Raw genomic sequence first — 12,816 nt, forward strand, 5'->3', positions numbered from 1 at the left:
TGCCTGTAGGCACTGCTGCATCTCAAAAAACATGATACTAATAATTCATTAACTGACTTGCCTGAAGTTACACAGTGAGTCTCTGGCATAGCTGGGAATGGGCCAGGTCTCTAGACTGCCTACCCCGGGCCTTATATTCGAAAGCATCCTTATTCCAGAGCAATAAGGCCCACTTCTCATACTTTTGTTTTCCTTTTTTAATGTGCAATCCGAAAACTTTATGGCTAACAAAGTTTGGAAGAAAAATCCTAAACACCCATTCATTGTGCTTGAAATATTGTAATGAGTCTGTGTGGGCAATTGCATCTAACTTCTAACATAATTTGGGGAGTCAGTATGAATGATCAATATTCAAACTCCTCCTGGACACTCAGCTGTTGATGAATGTGCTGAATGTCATTCAAGCTGCATTTTTTCCTGCATGTAACTGGTGATGTCACATTTGACCTCAGACAATTAGAATCTAATCTCTAGTGGAAATTCCAGTAGGCACCATTAGAATCCATCAACTGGTCTCTGGCTTCAGTTAGAGGAACAGGAACCCCAGGTACCAGTAGCCCAAAAAAATGCAGTGTAGCGTTTCAGAATCTACTTGACTAGCTAGAGTCACTATTATACCTGTAGGTGCCATCACAATGCAAATACACCCCTACCTCGATATAACGCTGTCCTCGGGAGTCAAAAAATCTTACCGCATTATAGGTGAAACCGTGTTATATCGAGCTTGCTTTGATACGCCAGAGTGCGCAGCCTCCCCCCCCCACCGCCCTCCAAGCACTGCTTTACCGCGTTATATCAGAATTCGTGTTATATTGAGGTAGAGGTGTAATGAGGTCTCTTTCAGGGATTGTGGACCCATTGTTTTAGGCATTGTATCAAAAAGAGGTCTCTGTCCCAAAGAGCTTAGGCTTTAAGTATATGACAAGATGTCAATGCGTGGATGCTACAGACAGGGGAGCACAAGGTAATAATGAGATGATTATGATTAGTGTAAACCAGCAGTCACCAATTCCCTAGTAGAAACCAGCTGAAGATTTTCAAGGGACCCTAGTCTGTTAAAGCTGAAAGTTGTGCCTTAAATAACTACAAAGATACTTTTTCATAGATTTCCAATAGGACTTCGTATTTGTTCTGTGACTTCAATTTCAGGGTCTTTTGGGGATTCTTTTTGCAGGACAGGCACTTCCATTACTTTCATATACATTTTCAAAATGAGTGTGTTGTAATACATATTCCTCTTTTTTTGAAGCCTTTATGGCCTGCTGTGTAAACAATGAGCCTTTAAATACTGAATCTCTAGAGTGAGTGTTTTTATACACCAGCAAAGCTCTGTTTGCATATGGGAGAGGAGAATGTCTGTTTAGATTCTTTTCAGTGTCTCAGGCAAAATAAATTTTTGTAACTTCCATGAATTGATTTATTTTTAAAGCATAGAAAAAGAATGAGGAAATTAATGTAAAAATACATGTCAATAACATTGTGATGACAATAACACTCACATCAGGAAATTCATAGCTAAAGTTAATTCCCCTCCCATTCTTACCTACTGCTTATTATTTCTGTAGAAAAATGTGTTGGGTGCTTCATAGAGAGACAAGATGTGGCCCCATCCCCTGGGATGAACTCTGAAACAAAAGGTGGAGAAGGGGTGGAGGGAAGATAAGTGATCCAACAGTAAAAGATCATGGGATGAGCAGATACTCACATCTTGTGAGTTCCTTCTTTACATTTCTTAACTTTGTATATCTTATCTATTGCCCTCCTATCTGAGCACTGCCCAGTCTTTATTGTATTTGTCCTCACAACACCCTTGTGAGGAGAAAAATATTATTATCCACATTTTACAGACAGAGAATTTACTTGCCCCAGGTCACATATGAAGTCTGTGGTAGAACAAGAGGCCAGGTTTCCCATCTTGTAGACTAATGCCCTAACCACTGAACCATTGTTTCTCTGACACATATAGCTATTATTAAGTCTGTGTACATATAACTGTTTGAAGGAGCAAATTCAGTCTAAAGAGCAAGAGTGGGGGAATGAATGTAAGCAACTGAAAACTAAGAGAAAAAAACAAGTCTGGAGGCATTTGAAGGGAGAGTATGAAGTTGTATGGCACAGTGTATTAAGGAATTATGCTTCTGGTGTAATAATGGTCAGATACCCAGGAGTGCTGGAAGATACTATTAGTTGGCCCCTGACATGCTATTGGTCAGGGTTATATGGCAGGCATCGATATCCTGGCTCCTGTTACATCCGGCTGGATGTCTGAGATTCCTTAATTCAATACCTGCTCCCCTGGACTAGGGAACTTTGTGGACATTTGATGTAACTATTTCTTCAGCGCTAAGAGACTAAGAAACATGCAGCGAAGCACTCAGCGAAATGTGCAGGGATTTTTTTTTAAATGGGCACTAGCCATTTAGGAATATACAAATGAAGTTCCTGTGCTCTGACGTCTTCAAAATGTCTGAAGTCACTGTCTCAGGTAATTAGTTTTAAAAGGAGGATTTGAAATAACATTAAAGAAATATGGGAGCAGTGCTGTGTGCATGCTTTCAAGGAAAGGATATTAGAGTAACAGCTACATTGAGGAGAGAACAGAACCAGCTAATGAACTCAGAGCAGCCCAGTGGTTTTAAACACCTTTCATTCTCTGTTACATTTACCTCAGGCTTGGGAGGTGCCTGGACCCAGTCTCTCATGTTCCGTGCTGTGCTGCTTAGCTGGATGTCAACCCGAAAGTTGCCACTTCTGGCTGCTGTGCTATTTAAGAAGAAAGATACTGAGTTCTCTGACAGGCAGGTAATGTAAACACATCATTAGCAATTCTTTTGCTATATGATTTTGCAACTAATGAATGAAGAAACTGTAAAACTACAGGCCTGAGCATAGTGCTTATTGGTTTGCTGGTTCCACTGATGTCAGTAAAAGGTTTAACATTAGTAAGTCCTGCATTTTCCAGTGTATGTTTGCAGGGTCAGGTCCCAACTCTGACCCTTTCAGCATATAGAGTGAGGCCTAGTCTACATCTAAAACTTGGGTTGACCTTGCTACATTGCTCAATGGTGTGAAAAATTCACACCCTGGAGAGATGTAGTTAAGATGACCTAAACCCCGACGTAGATACCACTAGGTTGATGAAGGAATTCTTCCATCGACTTATCTACAGCCTCTCAAGGGGGTGGATTTACTACAGCGATGGAAAACCCCTCCTGTTATCAGTGGAATAAAAAAATGTGTACTTCATTTCTTGTTTTATATCTCTGAGTCTATGCAATAATTTGTGTTATTTATTAGCAAATAAATGTTTTGAAGTGCTTTTTCTAAAATGAGTGCATGGCAGCACAGCACTCCTGGATAGCATATAAAGAACATTTTCATAGAATGTTTCTATGAGACATCACAAAGTCTTCAATCTCAGGTTATATAGCAATATTCTGACCACTGTAACTACTCCCTGTCCCTTTGCTGGTTCTTTCTCATGGTTCATAGTCCTCAAGTCAATGGAGACAACTGACATCTTAAGATGAGTAAGCAAATCCAGGGCCGTCCAGAGGATTCAGGGGGTCTGGGGTCATCGGCAGCGGGTACCGGAGCGGAAGGACCCCCCGCAGCAGATCATCGGGGCACTTCGGCGGCGGGTCCCAGAGTGGAAGGACCCCCCGCTGCGGGTCAACGGGACACTTCGGTGGTGGGTCCCGGGGCAGAAGGACCCCCCGCCGCCGAATTGCCCCTGAAGACCCGGAGCGGAAGAAGCTCTGGGGTCCCGGGGCCCCCGGAGCGAGTGAAGGACCCCATTCCAGGATCCCCGAAAAACTCTCATGGGGGCCCCTGTGGGGTCCGGGGCCTGGGGCAAATTGCCCCACTTGCCGCCCCCCCCGGGCGGCCCTGAGCAAATCTGAGGTATAAAGGCAGATGATTGAAGTAGGTAAAGAAAGGTAGGCCAATTCTACTCTGCTTAGCCTGATGAGCTTCCACTTCCTCAGTCTGAAGTGGTTCTTAGTTTTCATAGGCTAAGCAACCCATGGGCTGGCTGTTCCCCTGTTTTTGTTTGATATTAGCAGTTTTCTTAAGGTGGATTGTGGCTGAGTTTAACATTCAAGTTAATTGTCTTTTCAGCATGAGAAGCACCCGTACTACAATCTCACAGTGAAAGTCCTCAGAGCTAGAAACATTCATGGCACAGACCTGTGTAAGTCCTTGACCAAAATCATACAAACTAATGTTGTTCTTCTGTGAACAGAACGCTTCAGTTTCCATAGCACTTGTCTGGCCTCTGTCACGAACACTAAATTAACTTTTACAAGTTTTTAGTTTTAATTTTTTTTAACTGAGGCTGAGAAAATAGAGAAGCAGCCATGGTAGTTTCCGGCTACATTAGTAACATGGAGGAACTGTTTAATTTCTGGTAAATTAAAAATGACAACATTGGTAGGGCAAAAAACGTTGCTCTTCATTTTTCTCTCTTAAACTGGTGTAAATGAGGAATAACTCCAGCAAAGTAAACAGAGTCACACTAGTGTAAAAATTAGGGTGAGTGCAAAGTGAATCTGGCCCTTTTTACTTTTAAACCTTCAATACTGTATTCATCTTCTCCTGACCATTTTAAAAAATAAACTAAACAAAATTACGTGACAGTGTTCAGTTGCTTTAGTCAACTCCCTTTGAAAACATTGCTTTTATTTTCAAATTAAAGTTATTCTTAACTAGAGTTTGTCTTTAGCCTGATTTTCAAATGTGGTTGCATTTATAAAAATGAACACATTTGCTGCACCTGAAAAACCATTTGTGCATATAAACAGCCATTTATGTGTGCAAATTAGGTAACTGGGTACCTGACTACCCGGTTGCATGTTTACTGAATCTCCATGCACAAATGGCTGTTTATATGCATGTATGTGCACACACACAGGTTTCTGCAGACAGAAAAGGTTTCAGTTAATGAGCAATCTGATAGCACGGATTACTTATTGACCAAAGATAATGGTCAAGCTGTGCCTTTCTCTTCTAGGTCACATGGCCTCATGCATTTATGTGACACCAATTGCCAGACTTCATCTATGCTGCCTACAGGCCTGGGTCTGGTCAGTCTATGCAGCAGACAAGGATCACATCAACACAACAGTGACCATTCCCTTTCTTATTTGGTGGTCAAACCTGGATGGAATGAGAGTTGGCATCCTCTTCATCACTCCCGCCCCTAGTACCACCATCATAAAAGATGGATCCCTTATGGGTTGGGATGCTCACCTGAACAACCACACCGTACCAGGTATTTGGATACTCCAGGAGGCCAGACTGCACATCAGTCTACTGGTACTGAGGGCAGACTGTGTGGCATGCAGACTTCTCTCCAGCTCATTTATTCTCTCCATGTCCAAGAAATATTGGGCAACATCACCGTGGTCTTTTACATAAATGACCAGGACAGAGCAAAATCTCTTCCCCTTTGCCTAGAAGCAGCCAGACTTTGGAACGGGTGCACCAGAAACCACATCATTATCCAATCCACATACCTTCCAAGGGTTCAGTACTCTTTAGCAGACAACCTGAACAGACACTTCTCTGCAGACTGTGAGGGGGAGATACACAGCTCTATCCTGAATGAGAGATTCATTCAGTGGGAAACACCTTAATGGGATCTCTTCGTGTCCCAAACAAACAGGAAGCTTCCCTTATAGTGCTCCAGAGGAGCTACGGATCATGGCTCCCAGGGCAATGCTCTCCTGTTGTCATGGATGGACAAATTCCGATATGCCTTTCTGCCTGTTCTCCCATTACCACAGGTCTTGAGAAAGATCCACCATGAAAGGGCCAGAGCCATTCTCCTCACACCCACTGGCCCAGACAGTTTTGGTTCCCAGAACTCCTGAGAATGTCAGTTCATCCTCCTCCCATGATCTGCTCTTTCCTGGATCTTCTTACTCAGGAAGGGGGCATAATCAGACACCCCCATCCAGACCCACTCCACCTCATGGCCTGGTGTTTGGATGGGCATCAGAACTAGAGCATCTTTGCCTGGCAGCCATCCAAGATATTCTTATTCAAAGTAGGAAAGACTCAACTAGGACCTGCTACCTAGCTAAATGGAGATGCTTCTCTCTACCTGGGCACAGCATAGGCAGCCTTCTCCAAGTTCTGAGATATCCCAGTTGTGTTAGTTTACCTGCTGTTTTTAAATATCTCTGAACTTTCCATTAGCTCACTGCAGGTCCATTTTGGAGGGGTCAGTGCTTGCCTTCTTCCAGTAAAAAGAGGTTCCATCTTTACTCACCTTACAATAGTGAGATTCATGAAAGGCCTAGTTCAAACTTTTCCGCCAGTCGTCAAACCTGCATCTCAATGGGATTCCATCTCGTCCTATCAGCACTCCCCAGGCTGCCATTTGAACCCTTGACAACATGCTTCGTGTCTCACCTATCCATGAAAGTTGTATTTTTAGTTGCTATTACCTCAGCCAGAAGGTAAGACAGGCAGACCCAACATATGTTATTTTTCACACAGAAAAGGTCTCCCTTCTGCTCCATCCTAAATTCCTTCCCAAAGTTATTTCTGAATTCCATGTCACCCAAATTATCCACGTACCCATTTTCTTCCTGAAACCCCGTGTCTCTGTGGAGGAGAGGAGACTTCATTCCTTTGATGTCAGACATGCCTGGTCATTCTACCTGCAAATAGAAATCGGCTAGGCTATTTCTTTCCGTAGAAGAAAGGTCACAAGGACAAAGTATATCCTGTCAAAGAATCGCTAAATGGATTTATGGGTGCATCATAGTGTGCTACCAATTAGCACTTGTCCCTCTGCCTGATGGGATAAGGGCACACTCCATGAAAGCACAAGCTGTGTCTACAGCTCTATTCACACGTTCACAAAACATTGCACGCTAGTTCAGGTCTCTGCTGGGGGTACAGTAGTGGGAGCTGCAGTACTTCAAGCATCTTTGCAGCTGGCATCCTCGCACTCTCCTCCAGGATGAACACTGCTTGCCATGTGTGGAATACATATAGGGACCAGCACTTGAAGAAGAAATGGAGTTACTTACATGTAACTGAATGTTCTTGGATGTGTGGTCTGTATGTGTATTCTAGTACTTGTCCTCCATCCCCTCTGCTGCTGTCTTCATGGTATGAAGAGGCACTGGAGAGGCCTGCATCAACTTTTATGCCCTCAGTCTGGAGCATGAGGTGAGCTCCTGTGCATGTGCAGGCCAGTGGACACTGCTTGTTAGAATTTCTGGACCCATGTGGAATACAAGTAGAGCCACAGGTTTCAAAGAACTTCCAGTTACAGGTAAGTAACTCAATTTTTGGTGCTTTGGCTGCTTTTTGCATCTTAAGTGGAATTGACTCCATAGGAACATGTTTGTTTGGACAGCCATTTTGAATGTTAGGTTGTTGATATTCAGTAGCCCGAACTAAAGACTGAAAAGAAAGTGGATAATGAGACATGATGGGTTTTGAACACAGGCGCTGATTTTTCAAAGTGCCAGGGGATGCTCAACCCCCCCCCAGTTCCACCCCAGGCCCTGCCCCCACTTTACCTCTTCCCCCCCAAGACCCCATCCCACCCCTCCTCTTCCCACCCCTGCTCCACTCCCACCCCACCTCTTCCTGCCCAATTCCACCCACTCCCCTAAGTGTGCCACGTCCTCACCCCCCTTTCCTTCCCTTCCCTCCTCCCCCCAGCCTCCTGCACGCCATGAAACAGCTGTTTGCAGCGGGCGGGAGGAGGGGGGAGGCGCTGATTCGTGTGACCTGCCACTGGGCGGGAAGCACTGAGGGTGGGGTGGGGGGGAGATGATGGGGGGCTGCCGGTGGGTGCTCAGCACCCACCATTTTTTCCCAGTGGGTGCTCCAGCCATGGAGTCAGTGTCTATGGTTGCGAAGAAAGCTATGAGTAGGGCCCTACCAGTTCATGCCCATGAAAAACACATCACGGATCATGAAATCTGGTCTCCCTTCTATGAAATCTGCTCTTTTGTGTGCTTTTACCCTATATTATACAGATTTCACAGGGGAGACCAGCATTTCTCAAATTGGGGTCCTGACCCAAAAGGGAGCTGTGGGGGGGGGGTGTCACAAGGTTATTTTAGGGGGCTTGTGGGGTTGCCACCCTGATTCTGCGCTGCTTTCCGATCTGGGTGGCTGGAGAGCAGCAGCTGTTAGCTGGGCACTCAGCTGTGAAGGCAGCGCCCTGCCAGCAGCAGCGCAGAAATAAGGGTGCAATACCAAACCATGTCACCCTTTAATTCTGTGTTTCTGCCTTCAGAGCTGGGCAGCCAGAGAGTGGCAGCTGCTGACTGAGGGCCCAGCTCTGCAGGCAGCAGCGCATAAATAAGGGTGGCAATATCATACCATGTCATCCTTACTTCTGTGCTGCTGCTGCTGCTGGTGGCTCTGCCTTCAGAGCTGGACTTCCGGCCAGCAGCCGCCGCTCTCCAGCTGCCCAGCTCTGAAGGCAGCGCCACTGCCCACAGCAGCACAGAAGTAAGAGTAGCAGTACTGCAAGCTCCCCTGCAATAACTTTGCAACCCCCCCACAACTCCTTTCTGAGTCAGGACCCCAACAATTACAAAAGTGAAATTTCAGATTTAAATAGCTGAAATCATGAAATTTATGATTTTTAAAATCCTGTGACTGTGAAATTGACCAAAATGTACTGTGAATTTGGTAGGGCCCTAGCTTCAGGGTTCATGGTTTCAGGGTTTTCCTGATGCCAATCTTCTGTCCTCCCTTTCAGTGTCTAAGGCAGACTGCTATGTGGCATTGGATCTTCCAACTGCATCTCCAGTCACATCTCGAACACAGGTTGTTTATAATTCCAGTAATCCAGAGTGGAATGAAACCTTTGAATACAGGATCCACAGTTCTGTGAAGGTGAGGTGGGTTTCTTTGACATGGAGCTGGCTAGATTATTCTATGCCATCTGCAGTGGAAGGGTCTTAGCATTCAAAAAACAAAGGGTCATTATTATAGAGGTACAAATACTGAAATAAAATGTAGGGATTCAAGATCTGCCTCTATCAAGCTCTTCACTTCACTGAGAAGGTGTATTTCTGACGACAAACGTACAAGGTAAATTTCAGTGAAGCCTTGTTTTAAATAAACAAGGGTCTGGAAAAATAGTGGTGCAGGGAAAAGTAGGCGCTGTGCCTTTTAAGGACTCTTGAGATGGTGGCAGCATAGATGAAAAAATTATGCTTTTTGCAGTTTTCTCAAAGGAAAGTGTTTGCAAGTTGAATAATATTGTTTATATAGAACTGTACGTCTGAAAGTGCTGTGTGAACTAATCCTCACAAGATTTCAGTGTGGTTGGGTAAGCAAATTCCTGTTGGATACATGAGAAAACTGAGGCCCAAAAGCGTTGTGGCTTTTCTCCAAACCACACTGGAAGTCTGTGACAAAGCCAGGATTAAAAATCAGGTTTCCAATCCAAAGCTCAAATCATTAGACACCACTTCCTCCTTAATAAAGAACCATAAGACATAACTGGAGATGGGGTATCAAATTCAGCATCCCCATACAGGAGTTTAAGGAACAGAGGCAAGGTGGGAATGCTGTACCTCACCAGGATGTCATGTGGGATTGGCTGATTGAGCTCTAACCTGGTTTGCCTTGTGGAAAGGCTTTGGGTCCTGGGCTGGTTTGTAAGAGTTTTATGACAGGTGTTGTAGAGAGGTATATTAAATCAGTCTCTGCTAACAACATAACCTTCTGTGAAAAGAAGTCAACAGACTATACCAAAAGTTAATCGATTTCCTATTGATAGCCAAGTAGCAACAGCATAGTAATATCTGTAAAACTTTTCTCTGTAGGAAGCCACTCTGCAGGAAGCCTAAAATGCTGCTTGTTGTTTTTTCAAACTTGCTAGGGCAGCAGCCATTAGAATTATGTTGAAAAACTTATGTACCCCCGAGCCTTCCTAAATAATATCGTTTACTTAAGACACAACGTATCATTTGATTACTGAATTGCATGGCATTCAAAACCGTTCACAAAGCAAAGGAGGCCAAGACCTCTGAGAAAAGTTTTCATACCCAACTGCAGGGGATGCTGGCTTATATTTGTTGATAGCTAACTGGTTCTTGTCTAATGTGTTTGCCTAACTGTCTGACGTTCTCTCCCTGACCAATAAGCTTATTGTGTCCTACCCCAGAGCATTACTGTTGGCTATTAGCAGGAATGTACTGCAGCATTTAAATGCTTGTCTAGCTTAGAGTTTGTTCTCACAACTTAATATATTGAGTGGAACTAAATGGGGTCTCTGCGGACTATGCTTGTGATTCTACCATCACATGGCTATGCTAGTTGCTTGCCTTCTTTTCAAGTCTGCTCCCCTTCTCTACTTTTCCTCTTGTTCTGCCTCTTCCTCCTGCTTTGTTCCTTCACTCCTTCCAGACCCCAAGTCTGTTACTGGGGAGAATATGATGTATATTTGACTGCCCCAGTCCCTATTGCCACTCTCTTTATGTCACATAGATACCTGCTGTGTCTATCGATTACCTCACCTCTTCAGGTGTCATATGTTCACTGAGGGTGTTATGCATACTGACCCTAGGTGCATTGGCTGTCCCACATTCTCTAGTCTGGGGCACATGCCAGCAGAAGTTGCATCCATGTGGAGGTTTGTCACAAAACACAAACTTAGTAGAGGAAATGTTTTAGTTGCTTGAAAATAAAAGGATAGAAAACTTCAAGTCACCAGGGCCTGATGAAATGCATCCTAGAATACTCAAGGATCTGACTGAGGAGATATCTGAGCAATTAGTGATTATCTTTGAAAAGTCATGGAAGACACGAGAGATTCCAGAAGACTGGAAAAGGGCAAATATAGTGCCAATCTATAAAAAGGCAAATAAGGACAACCCGGGGAATTACAGACCAGTCAGCTTAACTTCTGTACCTGGAAAGATAATGGAGCAAATAATTAAGCAATCAATTTGCAAACATCTAGAAGATAATAAGGTGATAAGTAACAGTCAGCATGGATTTGTCAAGAACAAATCGTGTCAAACCAACCTGATGGCTTTCTTTGACAAGGTAGTGGATGGGGGGGGGGGAAAGGGGAGAGGAAGCGGTAGACGTGGTATATCTTGACTTTAGTAAAGCTTTCGATACTGTCTCGCATGACCTTCTCATAAACAAACTAGGGAAATGCAACCTAGATGGAGCTACTATAAGATGGGTGCAAAACTGGTTGGAAAACCATTCCCAGAGAGTGGTTCATAGTGATGCTGGAAGGGCATAATGAGTGGGGTCCCACAAGGATCAGTTCTGGGGCCAGTTCTGTTCAATTTCTTCATCAATGATTTAGATAATGGCATAGAGAGTACACTTATAAAGTTTGCGGACGATACCAAGCTGGGAGGGGTTGCAAGTGCTTTGGAGGATAGGATTAAAATTCAAAATGATCTGGACAAACTGGAGAAATGGTCTGAAGTAAATAGGATGAAATTCAATAAGGACAAATGCAAAGTACTCCACTTAGGAAGGAACAATCAGTTGCACACATACAAAATGGGAAATGACTGCCTAGGAAGGAGTACTGCGGAAAGGGATCTGGGGGTCATAGTGGATCACAAGCTAAATATGAGTCAACAGTGTAACGCTGTTGCAAAAAAAGCAAACATCATTCTGGGATGTATTAGCAGGAGTGTTGTAAGCAAGACACAAGAAGTAATTCTTCCACTCTACTCCGCGCTGATTAGGCCTCAGTTGGAGTATTGTGTACAGTTCTGGGCGCCACGTTTCAGGAAAGATGTGGACAAATTGGAGAAAGTCCAGAGAAGAGCAACAAAAATGATTAAAGATCTAGAAAACATGACCTATGAGGGAAGATTGAAAAAACTGTGTTTGTTTAGTCTGGAAAAGAGAAGACTGAGTGGGGACACAACAGTTTTTAAGTACATAAAAGGTTGTTACAAGGAGGAGGGAGAAAAAATATTGTTCTTAACCTCTGAGGGTAGGAAGCAATGGGCTAAAATTGCAGCAAGGGAGGTTTAGGTTGGACATTAGGAAAAACTTCCTAACTGTCAGGGTGGTTAAGCACTGGAATAAATTGCCTAGGGAGGTTGTGGAATCTCCATCATTGTAGATTTTTTAGAGCAGGTTAGACAAACACCTATAAGGAATTGTCTAGAGATAATACTTAGTCCTGCCATGAGTGCAGGCGACTGGACTAAATGACCTCTCAAGGTCCCTTCCAGTCCTATGATTCTATGATAAGACAAAGGACAGAATAACAAATGAATTGAGAATATCCCTTTATTCCACATTAGGCTATGATAGATTTTATTATTTGACTGTGGAAGATGTTTAGATAAGATTTCTCACTTCTCCCATTGCAGAATATCCTGGAGTTCACCTTCTATGACAAAGGCATTGTGCTGAGGAGTCATGCTGCCTCCATTCATTTTGATGTGGGGAATATTACCCCCGGGCAGACTTTGAACCACACATTTGTGCTAAATCCCCAGGTGAGATTTTTCTATCCAGTAGGGAAAAGACTAGTGCAGGTAGGATGTGTAATTGATATGTGATGAAGAGGCTGGTAGTTGTACCAGGATTACTTCCCACATTAGGTATGTAGCAAGAGTTGATTTATTAAATATTCCTTTCCAAAATGGAGGATAATGTGGCTAACAAGTCTCAACCTGAGCAGTTGTCCTGGATCACATTTCAGAGATAACACTGAATAATCATGTTCTGCTTTTTATCCAGTATTCCTTGGAAGCACTAGCTCTTAAAGCTTCCACCATAGCACCATGTTCAAACTCCCCTGTTTGGCTTCCAGGACTCACAATATGACACAAACCC

This window comes from Malaclemys terrapin, chromosome 4 (genome assembly GCF_027887155.1).
Source record: "Malaclemys terrapin pileata isolate rMalTer1 chromosome 4, rMalTer1.hap1, whole genome shotgun sequence".
In the NCBI taxonomy this organism is placed as follows: Eukaryota; Metazoa; Chordata; order Testudines; family Emydidae; genus Malaclemys; species Malaclemys terrapin.